Source organism: Jaculus jaculus, chromosome 1, assembly GCF_020740685.1.
Source record: "Jaculus jaculus isolate mJacJac1 chromosome 1, mJacJac1.mat.Y.cur, whole genome shotgun sequence".
NCBI lineage: Eukaryota > Metazoa > Chordata > Mammalia > Rodentia > Dipodidae > Jaculus > Jaculus jaculus.
In genome coordinates, this window is record NC_059102.1 from 325,482,639 (window position 1) to 325,489,691 (window position 7,053).

Genomic DNA, 7,053 nt, shown 5'->3' on the forward strand with positions numbered 1-7,053 from the left:
TTGTGCGCCTGGGCGCAGGCCTTGCCCATCCTGGCCTAAGGGTAGTTTTGGGGTACTGATGTGCGTTCCAACCTAGTGTGGTGGTTTGACTCATGTGTCCCCCATAAACTTAGGTGTTCTGAATGCTAGGTTCCCAGCCGATGGAGATTTGGGAATTAAGGCCTCCTGGAGGGAGTGTATTGTTGGGGGCGGGCTTATGGGTATTAAAGCCAGTTTCCCCATGCCAGTGTTTGGCACACCCTCCTGTTGCTGTGGTCCACCTTATGTTGGCCAGGGCGTGATATCCACCCTCTGCTCATGCCATCATTTTCCCTGCCATCATGGAGCTTCCCCTTGAGCCTGTAAGCCAAAATAAACCCCTTTTTTCCACAAGCTGTTCTTGCTTGGGTGATTTCTACCAGCAATGTGAATCTGACTGCAACACCTAGTTACCCAGGTCCAGGTTTTTGTCACCCAACTTAAGAGTCCCTAAGTCCAGGTCACTTGGATGTGACGGCTGCTCAGAGAAGTGGTGGGACCAGCGCTGCTTGAATTAAAACAGATCAGGCATTGCTGAGGATGAGTCCCTCTGAGTTGAAGGAAATCTGAAATGAACCTGATCGCAGGCTTCCTTGGTTTCCTTAGCAGTGGGTCCTCCTCTCTGAGAAGATGGAGCAGCCTCACCTGGTGCCCGGGAGGCACTAAGCGTGTAGGGACCATGTGGTATGAGAGCAGAGGGACCACGCAAAACACAGGAGAGGGCAGAGGTGGAGAACAGTGAGAGCCATCCTGGCAGCAGGATAACTGGGTGCAGATCTAGCATGCAGAACCATAACATATTCTATTTCCAGAAGGTAGACTGGGTGTCCTCTGTCTGTTCTAGACTCCAGCTCCCAGTACCACAGCCAGCATACACAGACCTCATCGATATCTACCTAAGGGCACAGGCACTAGAAGTAAATGAGACAGTTCTGTGTGAGACTATCGGGGTCCTGCAAGTAGAATGAGCAAGTCAGATGACGAGCCTCCTGGGTACCCTGACCACGGGCCCTCCCTACCTGACTGCAGCAGAGAGGGGCCAAGACCACCTCTGTCACTTCCCTAGGGAAGGGAAGTGTCCAACTGTCCCTTGTCTGGGCAGTGTTATCCCAGTGTGCACCAGTGTTCCCCAAGAATCTGACCTCTCCTGGGGCAGCAGAGCACACAGTGGCCCCTATGGCAGAGCTGGGCTGGCTGGAACAAGTACCCACACACTGCCTTTTATACTGGCACAGTCCTCATGACTCAGCTGATCTGCCAGGTGCCCAGTGTAGTTATCATAATGGACTTCAGAAAGCAAACGGACCCCAAATACCTGGTGCTATAGGGTCTGCGCTGGAGCCTCGTCTAAAGAAATGGAATCCAGGACAAAGGGCCTTGAGATGGTCCATGCCAGTCTTGCCTTCCTCTTTAGTGTAGGGCAACTGTATCCTGAAAATGCTAAATGGAAATTTCAGCAATAAGTCATGGTTTAATGCTCTGCCATTCTGCATAGTATGATGACATTTGTTGTCCAGTTTTCTCTCAACTAGGTTGTAAATCATCCCCTGACCAGGGTATCCATACTGTGTGTGCTAGGTACCCAACAGTCACTCAGAGGTGGTGCTCACATAATCTTATATCATTTAATAATGGTCTCATTGCTCAGTAGTGATGCTGGCATTGTTACATAGTACATTGTTGGCAGCCCTCAATTGTATTGTTAGTTACAATTACTTATTATAATTAGTTACAATTGTATTGTTAGTTACAATTAGTTATGATTAGTTACAGTTGTATTGTTAGTTACAATTTGGTATTACAATTAGTTACAATTGTATTGTTAGTTACAATTTGGTACTACGATTAGTTACAATTGTATTGTTAGTTACAATTTGGTATTACAAGTAGTTCTGATAGTTAGTTGCTACTCTGTGTGTCTAAGTATAAGTTCTGCCTTATTCTGAGCAGCAAGTATAGGTAGTCATAGTCTATTATAGTACTTTCTCTGGTTTAACACAACCATGGGATGGGGATGGATTGGAATGTGTTGTCTTCAAATTTGCTAGGGTATGTTTCAAAGGGATAGGACAGTGACAGAAATTTAAAGTTTTCCTCTTGCATTCGAATTAAGATAACAAGAACATTAGGACTTTGCTCAAGGAAGTGGTTTTAATCTCAGACTACATAGCAGGTTTAGCTACATTTTTGATAGTTGATCACCCACTAACCTCTGCTCCTCAATTAATAAATAGCAGGTAGTAAAGACGTACCCCCCCCCAAAAAACCCATGTTCTATTTCTGTTGTAGTCAGGTTCACATTGCTGGTAGAAATCACCCAACCAAGAGCAGTTTGTGGGAAAAAGAGGTTTATTTTGGCTTATAGGCTCAAGGAGAAGCTCCACGATGGCAGAGGAAAATGATGGCATGAGCAGAAGGTGGACTCACCCCCTGGCCAACATAAAGTGGACAATAGCAACAGGAGAGTGTGCCAGCCACTGGCAAGAGGAAACTGGCTATAAAACCCATAAGCCCACCCCCAACAATATACCCACTCCAGCAGGCGTTAATTCCCAAAACTCCATTAGCTGGGGATTTAGCATTCAGAACACTGAAAAGTTTATGGGGGACACCAGAAACAAACCACCACATTCCACCCTTGGCCCCCATAAACTGATAACCATCCATGATGTAAAATACAATGAATTCATCTAACTTTAAAAGTCCCCATAATTTTATCAATTCCAATGATGTTCATATGCCCCCATAGTCTATGATCTTTTAACTGAGCCATGATACCAAAAAATAACCTCAAAAAAACCCATAATGGCACAGAAAAACATTCACACTGCAAAAGATGGCATTGAGCACAGTAAAGAATACTCAAGCAATACATGATTTAAACAGGGCAAATACCAAACTCTGTAGCTCCAAGTCCAACAACTCTAGCCAGTGACAAATCTCCAAGTCTGATAATTCTAACCAGCAATAAGTCTCTGGCATTCCAATTCCACCCCTCCAGCTAGGCTACTCACAGTCCTGGAAAACTTCATCAAGGCTGACAGCTTTCCTTAGCAGCCATCTTGTGGTCCCAGCATCTCCACTGGGTCTCCACTGCAATCCATGGTTTATCCTCATGGCCCCCTGGGGTCTACATGCAGGCAACCAGCAAACCTGCTTCACACTGCCTATGGCCATTTCCAAAACACAAGACCGTGTTGCAAACTCAATGACCCTCTCTTTCCTGCATTTCTTACACTCCACAATTCCAGGTGGGGTGCCAATTTGTTAATCCAGGGGGGAATAAAGCAGACTTTGAAGAACAGGACACTCCTTGAGCACTCAGACCCCTCCAAAAGAGTCTACATTCTTCCTGTTGCCCCAGTGAAGGTCAGGTACCCCAATCTCAAAGGTTGTAATCTCTCAATTGCAACTGAATGAGCAGCAGTTCATCCAAAGATTTCATTTTTGTCTGTGCCACATCCCTCCGCTAACACCAGTTCATTTCTATGCAAAGCAACCCTGCACAACTTCTCAGGACATGAGCATAATAGCAAGCCTCACACAAACTGCTAGTCCATTCCAGGCAAAGCTCTTTCTCACCCTCATAAGCCAAACCTCACAGTCCCTAGTTCCTACTGCATTTAGGTCTTTCAACTCTGACCAGAATAGTCCATCAAGCTGTACTTACAGCACTGCAAGGCAGCTCTTAGGCCAAGGTTTCAAATCCTTCCACATTCCTCTTGAAAATCAGCTCCAAAAGGCCAAAGCCACGCATTCAGTGTCTATCAGCAACCCCACTCCTGGTACCACTTTACTGTTACAGTCAGGTTCACATTGCTGGTAGAAATCACCCAACCAAGAGCAACTTTTGGGACAAAGAGATTTATTTTGGCTTACAGGCTCAAGGGGAAGCTCCATGATGACAGCAGAAAACGATGGCATGAACAGAGGGTGGACATCTCCCCCTGGTCAACATAAGGTGGACCATAGCAATAGGAGAGTGTGCCAAACACTGGCAAGAGGAAACTGGCTATAATACCCATAAGCCCCCCCCCAACAATACACTCATTCCAGGAGGCATTAATTCCCAAAACTCCATCATCTGGGGATCTAGAATTCAGAACACCTAAATTTATGGGGGACACCTACATCAAACCACAACAATTTCCCACCACAAATAGATGGTAAGATCCTATTGCTGAAGACTCCACATACTAGAGCTTCAAAATCACTAAGAAATCCTGCTGGAGCTGAACTGGAAACCTCCTTCATGTAGACCAGCTAACAGAAAGCTAGAAAAAGCTATGCTGCATGCAGTTTAATGGGAGACAGAGAAATCACCAGTGAAGATACTCAGTGGATGCTGCAAGCCTTAAACTTGGCCAGCCAGACCAAATGAGCCAACGGGTGCAATAGTGGCATGTCTATTATGGGGGAAACCAACTGCTCTCTAATTGGACTGGAAGCCTGCTCCATGGGAGGGAATACATCCCTGATACTAAAATCCTACAACAGGGGTAGTCATGAACACTAGGGGTGTAACATCTGCTGGTGTCTGGCTAAATGTACATACTATGCTCACCAAACTGCCCAGTAAGCACTTCCCTTAATGTTCATACCCACATATTAATGCTACTCTCACTTTTGGTTAGAGAACCTTCTCTTTTCAGAAGGGACCTTGGGATGACTCAGAAGGTACTATGGTGCTGAGAAGTGACAGAGGAGTGCTCAGCACTGCAATATCTCTATCACACCTTCCAAGGCTCAGGGCCCATTGCAGAAGAGGTGGCAGAAAGAATGCAATAGCCAAAAGAAGGGTAAGACTCCTTTACAACGTGCTCCTCCAGACACAGAATGGGCTGGATATCCATGACCTCACAGTGCCTGACACTACCTACATAATACCATCATATTAGGAGGGAAAGATCATGACATCAAAAAAAAAAAAAAAAAAAAAAAAAGGAGAGATTGATTGAGAGTGGGAGGGATATGATGGAAAGTGGAGTTTCAAAGGTGAAAGGGGGGGAATTACTAAGGGATATTGTTTACAATTATGAAAGTTGTCAATAAAAAAAAAAGCTGGGTTAGAAAGATGGCTTAGCTATTAAGCACTTGCCTGTGAAGCCTAAGGACCCTGGTTTGAGGCTTGATTCCCCAGTACCCATGTAAGCCAGATGCACAAGGTGGAGCATGCATCTGGAGTTTGTTTGCTGTGGCTAGAGGCCCTGGTAAGCCCATTCCCCCTCTCTCTCTCTCTCTCTGTCCCTCTCTGCTTCTTTTTTTCTCTGTCTCTCAAATAAATAAAAATAAACAAAAAAAAACTTTTAAAGGCATGTTCCAGATCAACCTGACAGTGCTGATCTTCTGCAGTCAGGGTTTCAAAAACTCATAGTCAGAAAAGTCATCAAGAAAACCCCATTTCATGGAACTGAAGAACGTCCAATGGATGAGGATATCACAGCAGACATGAAAGAATGGAGGAGGAGGACACAGGTGTGATCATGTCAAATTAAAATCCTATGCAGCAGAGGAAACAACCAACAATACAAAGAGAAAATTCATGTGACAGAGCACTAATATGTAGAACACATTAAAAAAAAAAAAAAGACAAGCCAGGTGTGGTGGTGCACACCTTTAATCCCAGCACTTGGGAAGCAGAGGTAGGAGGATCATTGTGAGTTCAAGGCCAGCCTGTGACTACATAGTGAATTCTGAGTCAGCCTGGGCTAGAGAGAGACCATAACTTAAAAAAAATAAAAGCAAACAAAACAAAACAAATAATCCCGTCAATAAATGGCCCAATGCTCTGAATAGATGCTTTTCAAAATAAGTATATGAAAAAATTGGTCAATATCTTTTGCCACCAAGGAAATGCAAATGAAAACTACACTGAGAACCTATCTCATTCAGAATTATTAACAAAATATCTCAAATTCAAATTCACTAGTACTAGTGGGATGTGGAGAAAAGCAAACTTTACACACCATTGAAGAGAATTCAAATTATTACAGCTACTGTGAAAATCATTATGGAGATTCTTGAAAAAACTAAAATCAGAGCTGGGCATGGTGGTGCATGCCTTTAATCCCAGCACTCAGGATACAGAGGTAGGAGGATCTCCATGAGTTCCAGGCCACCCTGAGACTACATAGTGAGTTCCAGGTCAGCCTGAGCTAGAGTGAGACCCTACCTCATGGAAAAAAAAAAAAAAAAAAAAAAAACAAACCCAAAGAAAACCTAATTCAGAAGATAACAGCACTGTAGCCATCCCAAAGCAGCCTATGGAGGAAAATAAGCAGAAAAACAGCAAAATACACCCTTCTACCAAAAACGTGGAGGTGTATAAGTTCTTATCAGCCACAACAAAGAAGTCAGAGAGACTCATATCTTCTAGAAAGGAGGAAACCAGCCAGAATCCTGTCAAAGTGCCAGTGGCCTGATCATGTGGCACCTGCCCCACCTGGGCAGAGCTGCAGGAGCAGAAGCCAGGTGGAGGGATTTTCCACTCACAGCAGCCTCCTCGCAGAGTCAAGAAACCTGAAGGGGGAGATAGCAGGGACCAGCTGAGCAGCTGCTGAAGGAGATCACAAATGGGACCAGCTGAGCAGCTCCAGTCACCCTGCACGGCCTCCCTTCCCCCAACTGCTAGTGTCACAGCCTCCAGCACAGCCGATGAGAACCCCAGATCCAGCAGCCAAGCAGCCTAACAGAGTCCAAAGCACATCCCAGAGTGATCGGGATGGGCACTCAGCATTGGTTGAGATTGATAGCCGTGCCAAAAGGTAACAGGGCCTACTTACCCAAACCCAGATAAGTAGGCCTGCAGTGGAAGAGCTAATCTTTTTCTTTCTTTCTTTCTTTCTTTCTTTCTTTCTTTCTTTCTTTCTTTCTTTCTTTCTTTCTTTCTTTCTGTCTTTCTTTCCTTCCTTCCTTCCTTCCTTCCTTCCTTCCTTCCTTCCTTCCTTTCTTTCTTTCTTTCTTTCTTTCGGTCTCACTCTAGCCCAGGCTGACCTGGAATTCTCTATATAGTCTCAGGGTGGTCTCGAACTCATG